Genomic DNA, 15,286 nt, shown 5'->3' with positions numbered 1-15,286 from the left:
AATACCTGTTGGAGATACTGACAAGTTGGTGATTTTTTCTGAAACTACCGATGTGATTACCGCTGCCTATACTCATGATGTTGTGTTAAAACTGCTAAAAGAGTTCTGAATAAATATCGCCGAGTGATTTATTCACTACTAATGGACGTGATTTGACGCTATTTGGTAAGAAACCTCAAATTGTTGATCAGTTACAAAACTGTCTTACACAAAGCCACTGCACACTTGCAGACCCGCGAAAATGGTGCCCGAAGGGTTGAAATCGACTTGATATCGAATAATGAATACCATATTTGCCTTGTAGTGACCGATTTAACTCATGCACTACTATCAGCCCCTCTGTGGGGCTTACAGACAATTTAAATCAGACGGAGAGCCCCTTGTTAAATAACGTGCAGGTACATACCTTGATACGACACTGTAGAATAAGAAAGTCCATGAGGTCCTGTGGAGCTTATATGCCAATAGTCCCGGGAAAGCTGATAAAGCCGTGAATAAGCCGTAATAGCTTTTTAACTCCATTCCGATAGCATCATTGACCTTGACTCCCAGTAGCGTCTCACCATTGCCATAGATACTGTTACGCTACATAAGATCTCAAAGCACGATTACTCACCATAATATAAAAAAGCCCCTCACTGGGGCTTTTTTATATTATGTGGTTTGGTTCTCTTTTTGTTGCTACAAGTGAATGGATTCAGATTTTCTTGGTTCAAATGCTTAGGATGGAGACTATTGTAGTGTGTGTTCATGTGAAACTGACAGTAAAGGATTCTTATAAGTATTGTGATGGAAACTTGTAGTACCATCTCCTTTTGGTTATTATCGTAGAGTTGTGTTCCCTTGTGTTATTTTATATAGCCACGCCCCTAGAGGAGGTTGGCCCTAGCCACCTCATTTACATACTTTGTTATATTTAAGGCCGTGTTTATCGGCATAGAAGTTGTTCAATACATGCTTTGCAGTTGGACCCACACTCTTCTGTTTCCTTGCGCAATACAGAAACACACTGAGCACTTACGTACTCCAAGCCTAAGTCCTTCGGACTGTGCTTTGGGAGTAGGGTTAGAAATACACTGTCGACCCGCGTCGACCTCAGGTCGACCTTGTCGTACGAGCATTATATCTCCCAGGGAGCAGTTCCTGGTGTAGGTAGTTGTGATTGGCCGGTGGTGTAAGTCGACCTAGTCGCCTCCGCGTGTTGGTCTACGAACAATACTTACACGGCCCCTGTGGAGGGTGAATGCAGACCGGTAGAGTAAGCCGACCCAGGTCGCCTCTACGTGTGGGTCGCAGGATCCAACACACTGGTGGCAGCAGTGGGATTGACCACGAACTTCTAAGATAAACCTTGTAACCATGCCAAGCAGCCGACGGAGTGCTACCAGAGATCTGGCTGAGGCAGAGTTACACCAGGTCGACCAGATTGGTCAACTGACAGAGGCTATCACTAGAGCCTTACAGATACCCCGAGGGGGAGCCAACTTCAAGCCTCCGAAGTTCGATGGGAGTGAGGATGTAGAGCTATTCATCTCCCAGTTCGAAGAGGTCGCGGAAGCAAATGAGTGGAGTGAGAAGGCCACGCTCCTCCACCTGCGGGAGACTCTGAAGGAAGGAGCCAGAGGATGCAGTCGAGGGGACTCACCTGCCTCCATCTTCTCGGCTTTACGCATGAAGTACGGGCTCTCCCCGAGAGAGGCTAGGAGTAAACTCCACCTAAAAAGAGAACCCAAGACGAGTCTCCAAGAGCATGCCACAGAGATGGAGCGTCTGGTGAAAATAGCATACGCTGACCTCCCAGAATCCTACCAGTCCAGTATGGCCATGGATGCGTTTTCCCTGACACTGGGAAATACGCCCCTCCAACGCCACCTGTTAGCGATGAAGGCACAGAGCTTGGAGGAAGCAGTGCAGGCGGGGAACGAGTTCCTGCAAATCCAGCCCACTCTTCCTCGACCTGGTGCCCGACCCCTAATAATGACGGTGGAGGAGGAAGAAGTTACCCCCGCTACAGTCGCCCCCGTCCATTCGGAACCCCCATCAGCCACCTTGAACGACGTCCTGATGGCTATAAAGGGGTTAGCAGATGGACTGAGGGAAGGGAAGCTGTTGGGACAACGGGGAGTGGACGAAAGGGGACCAAATTGTTGGGGTTGCGGCCAGGCAGGACACGTCCAACGCCGGTGCCCCCAAGCCCCCCAAGGACAACCGCCTCAAGTCACGAGGCCGGGAAACGGTTACCATCCACAGCAGTAGGGGGAAGTACTGACTGTGGATCAAATATACCCTCGCAAGGACAGTGGCAACAGCCACGACGGACTAGGCGACGCAGGCTCCCCCCCTGCTCGCCACCGGTCCCCTTGCATAACCAATATCAACCCTTACCTGAGTGTGCAGGTCTCCCACTCTCAGAAGCCAAGGACGAAGCCTACGTCTGGCCAAAGCCGTCTCGGCCTCCCAAGAAGGGCCCCCAGAGGACTAGCAAAGCCAGACGGACCCACGGAGACGAATCATGGAAGCCGCATAATAGCAGCTATTTCTTGCCAGGTCGCATCGGAGGTCAGTCCGTCCAGTTCCTCGTGGACACCGGGTGTACCTCTAATTTGTTGGGACGACATGTCTTTGAGCGGTTACCTAAAGACGTCAAGAGCAAATTGGAGGTCCGGGAGGACTATGGGCGAATGGCAGATGGTACCCGGCTGCAGTTCCACGGACTCATCACTCTCCCGGTCAGAGTCAGGAGTGTCCAGGTTACTGTGTCTCTCGTGGTGTGTGCCCTGAAGGAGGATGCCATCCTGGGCATGCCTTTCCTGGTCGACCACCACTGCGAGATGAACTTCCAGCAACCCACGTTGGTGTTAAATGGACAGAAGTTGACGTGCACTGACCGAGAGGGTCGACCTCTGACAAGCAGCGTGCAGATAATGCGAGCCACAACGCTTCCCCCTCGAACCGAGGTCCTGGTTGCCGGACGTCTCACGTCCTCCTCCTATCAACCAGTCGGGTTAATTGAGGGAACGAAGAACGGATATATGGTGGCCGCCAGCCTACACCAACCCGGTGAGAAGGGGAGAGTGGCCATCCGTTGTATGAACCCCACCGACCATCCCGTCAGTGTGACGGCAGGAACGGTCGTGGGGCAATACACTGGGGTCGGGCCGGACGAAATAGGGGCCCCCTGGACAGCGAAGGGAGAAGCCGAGGTTTCCAAAGAAACTCCCCCTCCTGTCTCCAATGTACCACCCCACATGCTGGACCTGCTCCGACAGGCGGCACCACATTGCTCGTCCCCTACCGAGCACCGAAGAATGAAAGACCTCTTGACCCGTTATGCGGATGTATTCAGCCAAGGGAGCGAGGACATGGGGCGTACCACCCTGGTACAACACGAGATCCCCCTCCTTCCAGAGGCACAACCCATCCGTCAACACCCATACCGTGTAGGACACGAGAAGGAGGCCGAAATCGAACGACAGGTTTCGGCCCTGGAAAAGCAAGGCATGATTGAGCCCGCTCACGGGGCCTGGAGCTCTCCGGTGGTCTTGGTGAGGAAGAAGGACGGGGCGTGGCGATTGTGTGTAGACTACAGGAAACTTAATAGTGTCACTCGCCAGGACGCCTACCCCCTCCCCCGGATTGATGAGAGCTTGGACGCCTTGTCTGGCAGTAGGTTCTTCAGTACCTTGGACATGATGAGCGGGTACTGGCAGGTACCCCTCTCCGCCGAGGCCCAGGAGCGGTCGGCGTTCGCCACACGCAGTGGGTTGTGGAGGTGGAAGGTGCTCCCCTTTGGACTGACCTCCGCCCCAGCTACCTTCCAGCGGCTGATGGAACGTGTCCTCCAAGGGCTACACTGGAAAACCCTGCTGCTGTACCTCGATGACATCATCGTCATGTCAGCCGACTTCTCCAGTCATGTCACTAGGCTGGCCGAGGTGTTGGAGCGACTGAGGCAGGCCGGGCTGAAATTAAAGCCCTCCAAATGCAGCTTGTTCCAGACCCAAGTCAAATACCTGGGCCACATAGTCAGCAACACAGGGGTGGCTACCGACCCTGAAAAGATTCAGGCTATAAGTGGATGGGCAGCACCCCAAGATGTGACGCAGCTAAGGTCATACTTGGGTACCACTGGGTACTATCACAGATATGTGCCGGACTATGCCTCGGTCGCCAAACCTCTCACCTTGTTGACCAGCGAAGGGGTCCCCTGGAAATGGGGAGAAGAGGAACAGGAAGCTTTTCTTAGGCTCAAATGGTCGCTGACACACGCTCCAGTACTGGCATATCCCGACCCCTCCTTGCCCTACGTACTAGATACTGATGCTAGTAATGTAGGGACTGGGGCTGTGTTATCCCAGGTCCAGCAGGGCACGGAGCGACCCATAGCCTACTATAGCAAGACCCTCTCCTCCGCCGAACGCAATTACTGCGTAACCAGAAGGGAGTTACTAGCAGTGGTACAGGCTGTCCGGCATTTCCGGCCCTACCTATATGGCCGAGAGTTCACCATCCGAACCGACCATGCCTCCTTGGTTTGGCTGCACCGGAGGAAGGAACCCTCTTGCCAGGTGGCCCGGTGGCTGGAGAGTCTGGCCGAGCACAAGTACCGAATCATCCATCGAAAAGGCGATAAACACGGGAACGCCGATGGATTGAGTCGACGACAGTGCGTCGACTGCCGGCAGTGTGCTGCTATTGAGAGGCGGGACCAAGGGCCAACGAGGTCGCAAGTATGCGACTCGCTAGTAACCCCAGGAACGAATTGGGAAACTGCGGTGCCAGTGGACCAAGTTCCGGTACAGCCGCCAAGAGGCACCGGAACATCCAGTCCCAACCCCCGCCAGTTGGATGAGGCTGAGTGGCCTCGACTACCTGGCAACAGACCTGTTTTAGGGCACGGCCTCCCGACTCCCACACCAACCAGTCCGGTCCCAGTACGGCTGCCGAGCGGGGCCGGAACACCTAGAGTGTTGGACCACCCTCCCAGAAGACCTCAGGATCCTCAGTCACAGGCCGTCAAGATAACTGGCAAAACCAAAAATTTGGATGGAACTGGTGAAAGTGTAGCCAAAAAGGTTCCAGAACAACTGACGGTGGTACAAACCCCGCTGGACGAAGTACGGGCACTTCAACAGAGGGCCACTACCGACCTAGGGGTCATTTACCAAGCTGTCAGGGACCGGAAAGGAGTGGAAGAAGCAGTGCTACGAGTGGGCAGCCCCGAGCTGCAACGATTGGCCCGGATGTTTCACCAGCTCCAGCTCGACGAGTCGGGCGTGTTGACTCTCCATCTTACCCAGAATGGGCGAGAAAAGGTAGTGGCGGTATGCCCGAAAACATTGAGACAGGAGATCCTGTGGAAAGCCCACGAGCAAACACACTGCGGGGTGGAGAAGACCTTGAAACGCGTCCAATTGGACTGGTACTGGCCGGGTATGGCCGGAGATATCCGGAGAGCAGTCCTCTCTTGCGAGGTTTGCCAGAGGGCCAAAACAGGAAAGGGGCGGATCTCCGGGAACAGACAACGGCTGTACGCCGGGAGGCCGTGGCAACGCCTGGCCGTAGACTTGGTGGGACCCCTGCCTCCAACCCCTCGTGGAAATAGTTGGGTGTTGGTGCTCACTGATCACTTCACTAGGTGGTCAGATGCGTTAGCCATCCCCGACGCTACAGCCCCAACGGTAGCCCAGATCCTAGACGAAAGGGTATTTAGTTACTTCGGGCTACCCGAGATTATCCATACCGACCAGGGGAGCCAATTTGAATCCTCATTATTCCAGGAGCTATGCGACTTATGGGGAGTCGATAAGTCTCGGACCACCCCGTACCACCCCGAAGGGAATGGGGTGGTCGAGAGAAACAATCGTGTGTTGGGTGACTCCCTGCGAGCTCTCTTGCTGGGTAGAGGACAGGAAGATTGGGACCAGCTACTGCCACAAATCATGAGGACGCTGCGAGGGTTACCACACTCCGCAACTAAAGAAACACCCAATTATCTGATGTTGGGTCGGGAACTACGTCTTCCTGACCAATTGCAGTATGGGAATAGACTAGAATCATTCGCAAGCATACATGAGTATGTGCAGACGGTCCACGACCGGTTGATACAAGCCCATACTCTCCTCAGAGATAGGCAAAAAGAAATTGTGTCAACCGACACGAGAGAGCCTCCGTTATTCAATGAGGGTGACCTCGTGTGGTTGCTAAGCAAGCGGCGGAGAAGAGGGGAAAACCCGAAGCTAGCGGCCAAGTACTTGGGGCCCTATCGCGTGTTGAGGAGTCACGAAAACCACACTTACGAGATAGAGAGGTATGGACAGCGATCTATCCAAGCGGAGGGAAGATTACGACTCTGTCGCCCCAGTCCGGTGCAACAAGGACGAGCCCCAGTGGAAGTCGAGCCTGCTCGCCGTCCCAACATGAGGGGCCGACCCAGAAGGCAAATCGCACGAGGAAACGATAACCCGGAAGTAGTTATTTCAGAGTTGCCCCTGCCTAGCCAACTAACGGAGTTGCGAATACCTCAGTCGCCAGGAAGGCCAGAAGCCCTTCGGATTCCCGGGAGGGACCCCTTGGTTCCCCCAGGGGAGCACAATCCTACCTTGATGATTGACCCCGACCCTGGCGACGAGTCGATACTCGAGGAAGAAAACGCCACAGAAAATGTGGGAGCCCAGGCTAGTGATACCGGGGCTGGAGATGCACCACGGCCCCAGCGAATCAGGAGGCCTCCCGCGTACTTGGCCGATTACGACACTAACACCATCCAATCGGGAGGAACACTCGGAGTTCAAGGCCAGAAGGCGGCCATTTTGGGTCCCGGACAGAACGCGCTCATTACTTGTTACAACCTCGAGACGCACACACCCATATCTTTTCTCAACATGGAAATCACCAAAGAAACCGTGAAGAAGCCGGCACCAATTATCGGAGCTTTACCCCTGTTGCCAGAAGTGAAGATCCTGCCACTGGAGCTCCACCCAGCACCGGGTGAAACCCTGGACGACTCAGAAACGGAGTCTTTAGATAATCACGTTCCACACCCCCCACTACCAACCAAATGGATTGCGGCAGAGACAGCTAAAACGATCTCGAAACTATGTCGAGAAAAAGGTACTAACTGTCCATTGTGCCAACAATTAATCTCTACCCCTCGGCGACGCAGAATCCATATCGCCCAGCACTTTACGCGATTTTTCTGCAAATGTGGGAGGAACTCCACATCTCGAGATACGATTGCCAAACATCAGGCTCGGATCAAGGATACCGAAGTACGGAAGGCACACGGTGGAAAGGGGATTGCTATATATGAGGTCGACAGAGACAGCTACCCGGCCTGGAGCCAAAAGATACGATTAAACAATCCTCCGGCCTTTGAAAAGCCTACACCCTACGGGCCTATTAAAACTAAGCCACCTATACGAAGAGGACCCCCGGCACCTCTCCCCTCTCCCCCGAAGAAGAAGTGGAAAAGCCCACCTAAGCTGGAACGACCAGTCCCAGCTCCTAGGAGGTTGACGACAATAGGCAGCATCCAGAGCCGGCTGGGGGACGTACGACCCCGGGTCACAGTGGATACCTTACGAGAAGAGGCCTCCAACCTCCGACGGGCAGCTCGTCGCCTGGAGGATCTGGCAAATCGTATGTCGACCTCCCAGACGACCCGGTCGACATAACTATCCGTATTTTCCTTGGTATTTAGTAATTGCGGTCTCTTATACTATTATATTCCCTTTTCTTTGTTTGTTTTGTTGTAGCTAGTTGGTGTGTTCCCATATTTCTTGTGTTTTTTTCTTGTCTTGTGTTTTTCTTATATAGCCGATAGCCGTCTATAGGGGCGGCGTGTGTGATGGAAACTTGTAGTACCATCTCCTTTTGGTTATTATCGTAGAGTTGTGTTCCCTTGTGTTATTTTATATAGCCACGCCCCTAGAGGAGGTTGGCCCTAGCCACCTCATTTACATACTTTGTTATATTTAAGGCCGTGTTTATCGGCATAGAAGTTGTTCAATACATGCTTTGCAGTTGGACCCACACTCTTCTGTTTCCTTGCGCAATACAGAAACACACTGAGCACTTACGTACTCCAAGCCTAAGTCCTTCGGACTGTGCTTTGGGAGTAGGGTTAGAAATACACTGTCGACCCGCGTCGACCTCAGGTCGACCTTGTCGTACGAGCATTATATCTCCCAGGGAGCAGTTCCTGGTGTAGGTAGTTGTGATTGGCCGGTGGTGTAAGTCGACCTAGTCGCCTCCGCGTGTTGGTCTACGAACAATACTTACACGGCCCCTGTGGAGGGTGAATGCAGACCGGTAGAGTAAGCCGACCCAGGTCGCCTCTACGTGTGGGTCGCAGGATCCAACACAGTATTATATATATAGCATTTGTATTCATTTCATGTGAAACGTTAACTGCGGATGATTCCCAACATCTATAAGCACAAAAGCTCTGAAACGCGCTCGTAGAGAGCATACGAATTTCATCGCATCTGACGAAGACTTGCTTTGTTTGGCCTGGCCCATTTTGTGAGCGGCTGTTTGAATGGCCTTTGGTTGATACAAATTAATTATGTTCAACCTAAAATGAATTACGTAGCGAATAAGTTGAAAACATTTTATGAGAAAGAGATTTTGAGGTGAATTTTTTGTGAGCAGTACATCATGTTTATGTTACAGAACTATTTATTGTACTGACTGAAAAGAAAAACGAAGTTGCAAGTTGTCAGTCAAAACTCAATAATCATTTTTTATTTACAGCGTGAAACTTTGTTGAGTCCAAAAATAATCCATCAGACAACAAGCAAAGCAACCTTTTCACTTCTAACATTCCTTGCAAAAAACATAATTTTCAGTGATTTGTCTGCTAATATGTTACACAATTCTAAGAAAATTTATCTTTGCCAAAATTATTTAAGCATTGCCAAGTGGAAGTAACTTTATGCGGATCCATGGTCTATTCTAGCAAATACATGTAGACTAATTATTATGACATGACCATGTAGTAACTGTAATTTTTAATTTCTGTAATTTATCTAATTGTGATTTTTACAATTTGATATAAATGAGATAATCTCTCTTCGAGTTAAATTTAACAACAAGATTGCATAAAGGTTTGGAAATTTTTTTGAAGGTGCATCCCCCTTTTTCTTATTTTGTAAAGAGCAAATCTGACAATACAACAATCATTTCAACGGGTATGTGAACTGACTGTTTGATATAGCCGCGTAATTGCCTTTAAGCTGTATAAATCATCTATGTGAGAATTTTCTGCAAGTTGACAGGCTCGGTTACGATGGTTGTTTCTTGTGTCATTACTGACCAATGCCCCAGATGGGCGCAAACTATTTTGTAATTGCAAAAGGAAGATTTGTTTAGTAAATTGACAATGTCATATAAGCAAGCTAATAACAATAACTGAACACTTCATTGTTTTGTTAATTATTTGTAATATCTACTGTGACAAGCAACAACAAAAACTGAGCCAAAGGTTTCAAAAGAACAGTGAATATCACACTGTATTATTTAACACTGTTTACGAAAACCTACAATAGGTGTTCTCGTCATTTCATGAACAAAAAATAAGATTGTTATATATGACCTATTGTTAAAGGTTGACTTGCAACAAAATTCACATTACAGTTATTTGATATCAAAAGATTCACTGTGTCTTATTCTGTTGTGTTGTAGGTGCAAATTATATGGGAATGTGATTAAAAGCTTTTAAAAGCTATAAAAACCAACAGTTAATCGCAGCCACATGAGACCGCCGTAGTTTGAATTCTCTTTCCAAAGCGGCTCAAATGGGACGTAGTTGTTACAGGATGGTTTCTGTTTACACTTTCATGCAACCTCATTCGTCAAAATATTTTCACAAATATATTTCACACGTTCAATAAAACCAGGTCTATTGTTCTTACGCGTCTATTTTATCGTCATTGTAATGCAGTCGCTTTTAGCTCTGATATATTATAACTTACCGTAAAAGGTCGTTAAACTTTCTATCCTTAGTTCGAAGGCGTACATATCATTGTCTGATAATCATGACGAGCCTGTTGGTCACATGTGATATTCGAAAATTGCTGCAAAAATTATTTGCGAAGTATTGGGTCACATGATCAGATTACGACTTGACGATTTGATCAAGCCAAAACAAAATTGAAAGTAGCGCGCATCTATATTTGATATGGGGTCTTCGGTAAAACCCGAAGTGTTTGTCATAAACTAGAGCTACGATAAGTTTTATATGGAGCTTTTTATTGGCCTTTCAATTCACATGAGAACATCACGTAACAAGACAATAACCAAACTGTCAGAACTACGTCAGAGAAATAAACAGATTCCAATTTACGGCGGCTTTTCGTTTTTGAGCTTTCAAGAGCTTGTAATCACATTTCCACATATTTGGCACCTACAACACAACAATGTAAGACATGGTGAATCTTTTGATACCAAATAACTGTAATGTGAATTTTGTCGCAAGTCAACCATTAAGACTAAAACTAAAGCTTTGGAGGCTAAGCTGCTTTTCATCAACAACAAAAACTTCAGCTTTTTAAAATTCACTCTCAGAGTCGTAGAGCTCACATGTGTGCCATACGGCTCTGTTCACGTCTACACATACTGTTGCAACAATAAAGCTATCTCTCCTTGGAGCAGACAATTCCACTTCTCCGGTAACTTTTAACTACTAAACAGCTATGGCATTCGTTAAAAAGTATTAGTCAGCCCAGCTTATAGCTCTATGGTGACAATTTTGTCTTATTAATAGAAACGCACATGCAATAGATTGAAGGGGAGTCTATGGGTGATCGATCCGCATGATGCCACACTATCACAGTATTATCCAAGAATTGTATTTCAATGGGATTATCGCTCAACTGAGCAGTTACCGGTGTATCTTAGACTCGCAGCTTAAAAATTTCTTACTCATCAATACTCTTTAAGGGTGGTCAGTGGTCACGTGGAAACCAGGCTTTAATGACACTATGATTCACGGTAAAAAAGATGTCATTGGCTACTCAAATAGAATATCGGCTTTGAAAAAAAATTTTCTCTTTGGACTATATCGGTATCAGGCTTGTTTGCGCTGTTCACACGATACGATTCTCGGTCAGTAGAAAAATTGGTCAGAGAATTGACCCAAAATCGGCTGCTGTGACCGCAGCTTTAGTCTGTTAGATTTAGCTTTCTGCTTTTAGGAAGAAACTTATGTTATGCAAAAGCTATTATAACGAATATTGTTGGTTGGTCACATCGTGTATCTGCTCTAGTAGGGCAGTGGTGTCAGGTTTAATGCTTATTAGTTTGTTGTAGGGGCTTAATAGAAACTGATGTTTTTTTTCTTATCTAGAGGGTATTCTCAGTAGAAGCATATATCTGACTTTCGTTCATTTTTGGCAATTGTTTCCAGTTCTAATTTATTGCAGCTTCAGTGGTAGTGTCTGCCTTTGAATTTTGAGCTAATATAATCGTGCATTGTGGTGCCATTTCGTGAAGCGACCAGCATTTGTAATCTTTAGTTACACACCCCATGAATACCTGTCATTGTGAAACAAAGGAACTCATCATGTTATTCAACTTCTATATTAGTATTTATGCATCCTGTCTTAAGAGTATTATACACATCTTACATAACCACTCATCCCCTTTTATTTAACCATTTCTGATGTGATTAGGAAACAGCTTTCTGGACTCTTGCTAGCTAGCCTGGGCATGGCTCTCGTGGTGGATATGGAGAGAGAGCCTGGGACACATAGCGAAAAAAAGGTAAGATAACTTCTGCAAAACGAGCGACATATGTTACATATGACGCTCAGACTGATACTAATGGAAGCGTGTCGTTAGATTCGTATCTCACGATGTATTAGATGTGGCGCGTTTAAAAGCCTATTGTCACGGTAACGTGACTTGATCTAGTAAAAAGCGCTATTTTTTTGATAGGCTGGGTGGTTACGAAATACCTCGTTTGATAATAAAACGATAGGAACCATAGGCTACTATTCTCTTGCGTTTTCACGTTAGCAGTTTCATTTCCTATACTGATAAAAATGGAGCCATTCAAAAATTACTATCAAAGCTAGGCATAGTCACACTGAGACCTGAACAGTCTCAAGCTTTACAACATATTATCGCAGGTTTTGACCAATTTTTAGTTCTTCCTACTGGCTTCGGAAAGAGTATTTGCTTTCAGATGGCACCGTTTTGCAGTGGTAGGTCCGAGTTGTTCATAATAACTGTCGCGAGTAATAATACTCGTGAGTAAAATAAAACTGAGATTACTTTTTACCAGATAAACTTTTCTTTACTAGCAGCGTGCAATTCATTTTTGTTGTTCTATTGCTATTCGTTTGCTATGTTTGTATTGTTATTGGGAATTTTTTTTATTCAATTGATTCAAATTTTTATTATAATTAAATCAAAACATAATGAATTGAACATATGAAATAATAAAACTGTCGTTATTGATTTATTATGCAACCAACATTTCATACTTACTAACCAGCGTTTGTTTGCTGCCAATTCAGATTGAAAATAATAGATAATACTCGCGTAGATCATAAATAAGACCGTCACATGATACTCCTTCGGAAATAATGATTGTGATATTAGCGACTTCAGAAGTCGGCTTTTAGAGTTGTCTTCCCCGCGTGTTGCGATGTGTCCCAGGCTCTCTCTCCCAATTCCCACGAGAGCCATGCCCAGGCTACTTGCTAGCCTGACACGCAGATTTATTATTCCAACTTCCTAGCACCTGCTATTTTACTGCTTAGCATAAATGTTATCTGCTTCCTTGTACTTACTCGCTTACTGCCTAGGAAGCTTTGCAGCGCCCAATCGTCTGTGATCTACGGATGTGACGATTGCCTGACTGATTAGGCAAACATATATAAGCCTGCGTAGATCAGAAACAATTCGAACTCCATATTTTACTCACGCTCTACGTATCACTCTGCTCTTGTATCACTCTTTATATTTTTAGACTTGCGCAATGAGCATCGGCCATTGACTTGATTAGCCTTCATATATTTTATGTTTTTGCAATTGAAAGTTTGAATTTTTAATAAATATATTCTGTTTTAAAGTTTTTTAACTAAAACAAACCAGTCTAATTCTTGACATTAAATCTACACCTAAAATACAGTCCTTTATAAATTCGCAAATCATAAACCAACTACTTGAACCACCAATCCAGCACTTATAGTTAATAATCCTTTAAACAGAGGGTCATTACAATTTCTATGTCATCAGTCAACTATTCAATTGACAAGTTCATTACTGAAGCAGCATGTTTGTGGTGGTTGTAGATAGTAGTTTGTGATTTTGCTGCCAGCAACTTTCTAACAGCAAATTGTTTCCATCAAAACTGTTGAAAATCTGAGTGTATTGATTTTAACTATATACATTGTATAATAACCGCAAGTACATCACTAACTTCCATACTATACTCCACACAAGTTGCTTGTAAAACTGTGTATCTCATAACTGAATATTGTAAGATGGCAGATCTCTTCATGAGTGTTTCTATTGTATTCTCAAAAATCTGGTTAATCATTGATTGGCTTGGTTTGCTGAGCATTAGTATCTTTGTCAGACTTATTATTGTTGGCATAGGCCTGAAATCCTCAATTGCTTTATTTGTTTTCTCTATAAAACATGTTATAATGGAACTCTATACATAACAACCCAAAGGTAGACAAATGTATTTTATTTTATAATTTTAAAAGTATAGCACTATGATTCTTCGTCTTAACTTATTAGTATGCTGGACTTGGTAGATGGCATCGAAATCTGCAAGCAAACACATTAACAATCAAATATATTACAGAATAGGAGAATGTGTTCTAAAAATGGTAACTACCCTTGTTGCTAAGCTCGCACCTATTTTTTGGATCAGCTTTAAAATGGCTTTTTTGCTAGAAAAACAGCAATACTGTTTCTAGTGCTTTTTGATTCAACTTAACTAGCCCATGTTTATTACATTTACTGTGACTAGCATGCTCACTTATCACCACTTGCGACTCTACTACATGCCATTCAGCCACCTAAATGCTGAGTATTATTTAATGTCATACGGCAACCAGCTTTATGGATGCAAAGCTTTTATGTGAATTTAATAATATTTTTAAAATTAATTGCTATTAAATCTAAGTGGTAGGTACAATGGCTGGTTTGGAAACTTTGGATAAATTTTGGCACAGTATTCCGATGTCACTCATGAAAAGATCCTGAGACCTACCGAAATTTATTAAAAATAGCATTCTTTGCAGTTGTGTTATGCAATTAAAACTTGATTTTAATGACACAGATGGCTCCTGCCCCTACTTCTCTCATCTAAACCAAGAAAGAGTCATGTAGAAGGTGACGATGACTTCCATGATGATTTGGAATCAAGCAAACAGCTGGAAATCAAACTGTCAAGGTCTGGCTCGAACATAGTGGAGTGCATCGGTAGGTAAATATGACCAATATATCCAGGTTTTCTACAAAACAAAATATCTGGCACACATTGCAGCCTTGCTGCATATGCTAAACTGCATGGCTGCTCATATTGTGGTGCATAATTTGGGTATATAAATGTATTTTGGTATTAGCTACTTTCACTTATTGTTAGTGTATAAAGCAGATATACAGAAAGCAGAGTGGCTTGAAATAATACTGCAGCAGATCAGCGATATGTAGTTAAATTTATTTTATGGTTGATACATATGCTTTTTATAATAATATTAGCATGTGGTATTTATTTAGCAGGTTATGAGGTACAGAGCTTAAAACTCAACTGCAATGACTGCACCAGCTTTATAGCCTCCTGTCCAGGTTTACGCATCAGGGGATGATGCGATACTAATCAGTGTAAAAGATAGAGGTGGTATGTTTCCACCTCATCCTGTCATCACAAAGATATGTCTAGGCTCAGAACTGAGCATACGGCAGGGTGTCGACTTACAAGGAATCACTGCAGACATACACAAGCTGGTGGTCACTAAAACTCTTTCATCGGTTTTACAAAGCAATTTGCATCAGGGATTTCCATGCTCGTTCCACTGCACAGCGCAACGTTAGTTAAAATATCACCTCCAGATATTTCAGGATTATAATTCATCAGGAGGCTACAAAGGTAGCAGCTAACAAGGGAATCTCAGATCAAGGCTCAGCCGACTGGTCGTCTTTAGTCATGTGTAGCCTTTCACAGTATGTCTAGAAAAGTTTACCATTTGTCGCTTGTTTTCTACGAGTTTGCTGATGCTGTTTGCATAACACCCAAGACCCAACATTTATATTCATGGCA

The 15,286-nt window shown here is 45.6% G+C and overlaps 1 long non-coding RNA gene across 1 annotated transcript; it reads left to right on the top strand.

Moving 5' to 3' along the window:
• The first annotated feature begins 27 nt into the window (after window positions 1–27).
• Window positions 28–14,393, top strand: LOC137400243 (uncharacterized). Its single transcript, XR_010979239.1, has 3 exons — window positions 28–165; window positions 11,676–11,766; window positions 14,306–14,393. It is a non-coding gene; the product is annotated as an uncharacterized lncRNA (long non-coding RNA).
• The last annotated feature ends 893 nt before the right edge of the window (window positions 14,394–15,286 follow it).

This window comes from Watersipora subatra, chromosome 7 (genome assembly GCF_963576615.1).
Source record: "Watersipora subatra chromosome 7, tzWatSuba1.1, whole genome shotgun sequence".
NCBI classification, from domain to species: domain Eukaryota; kingdom Metazoa; phylum Bryozoa; class Gymnolaemata; order Cheilostomatida; family Watersiporidae; genus Watersipora; species Watersipora subatra.
This window is presented reverse-complemented; position numbering and strand designations above follow the sequence as displayed.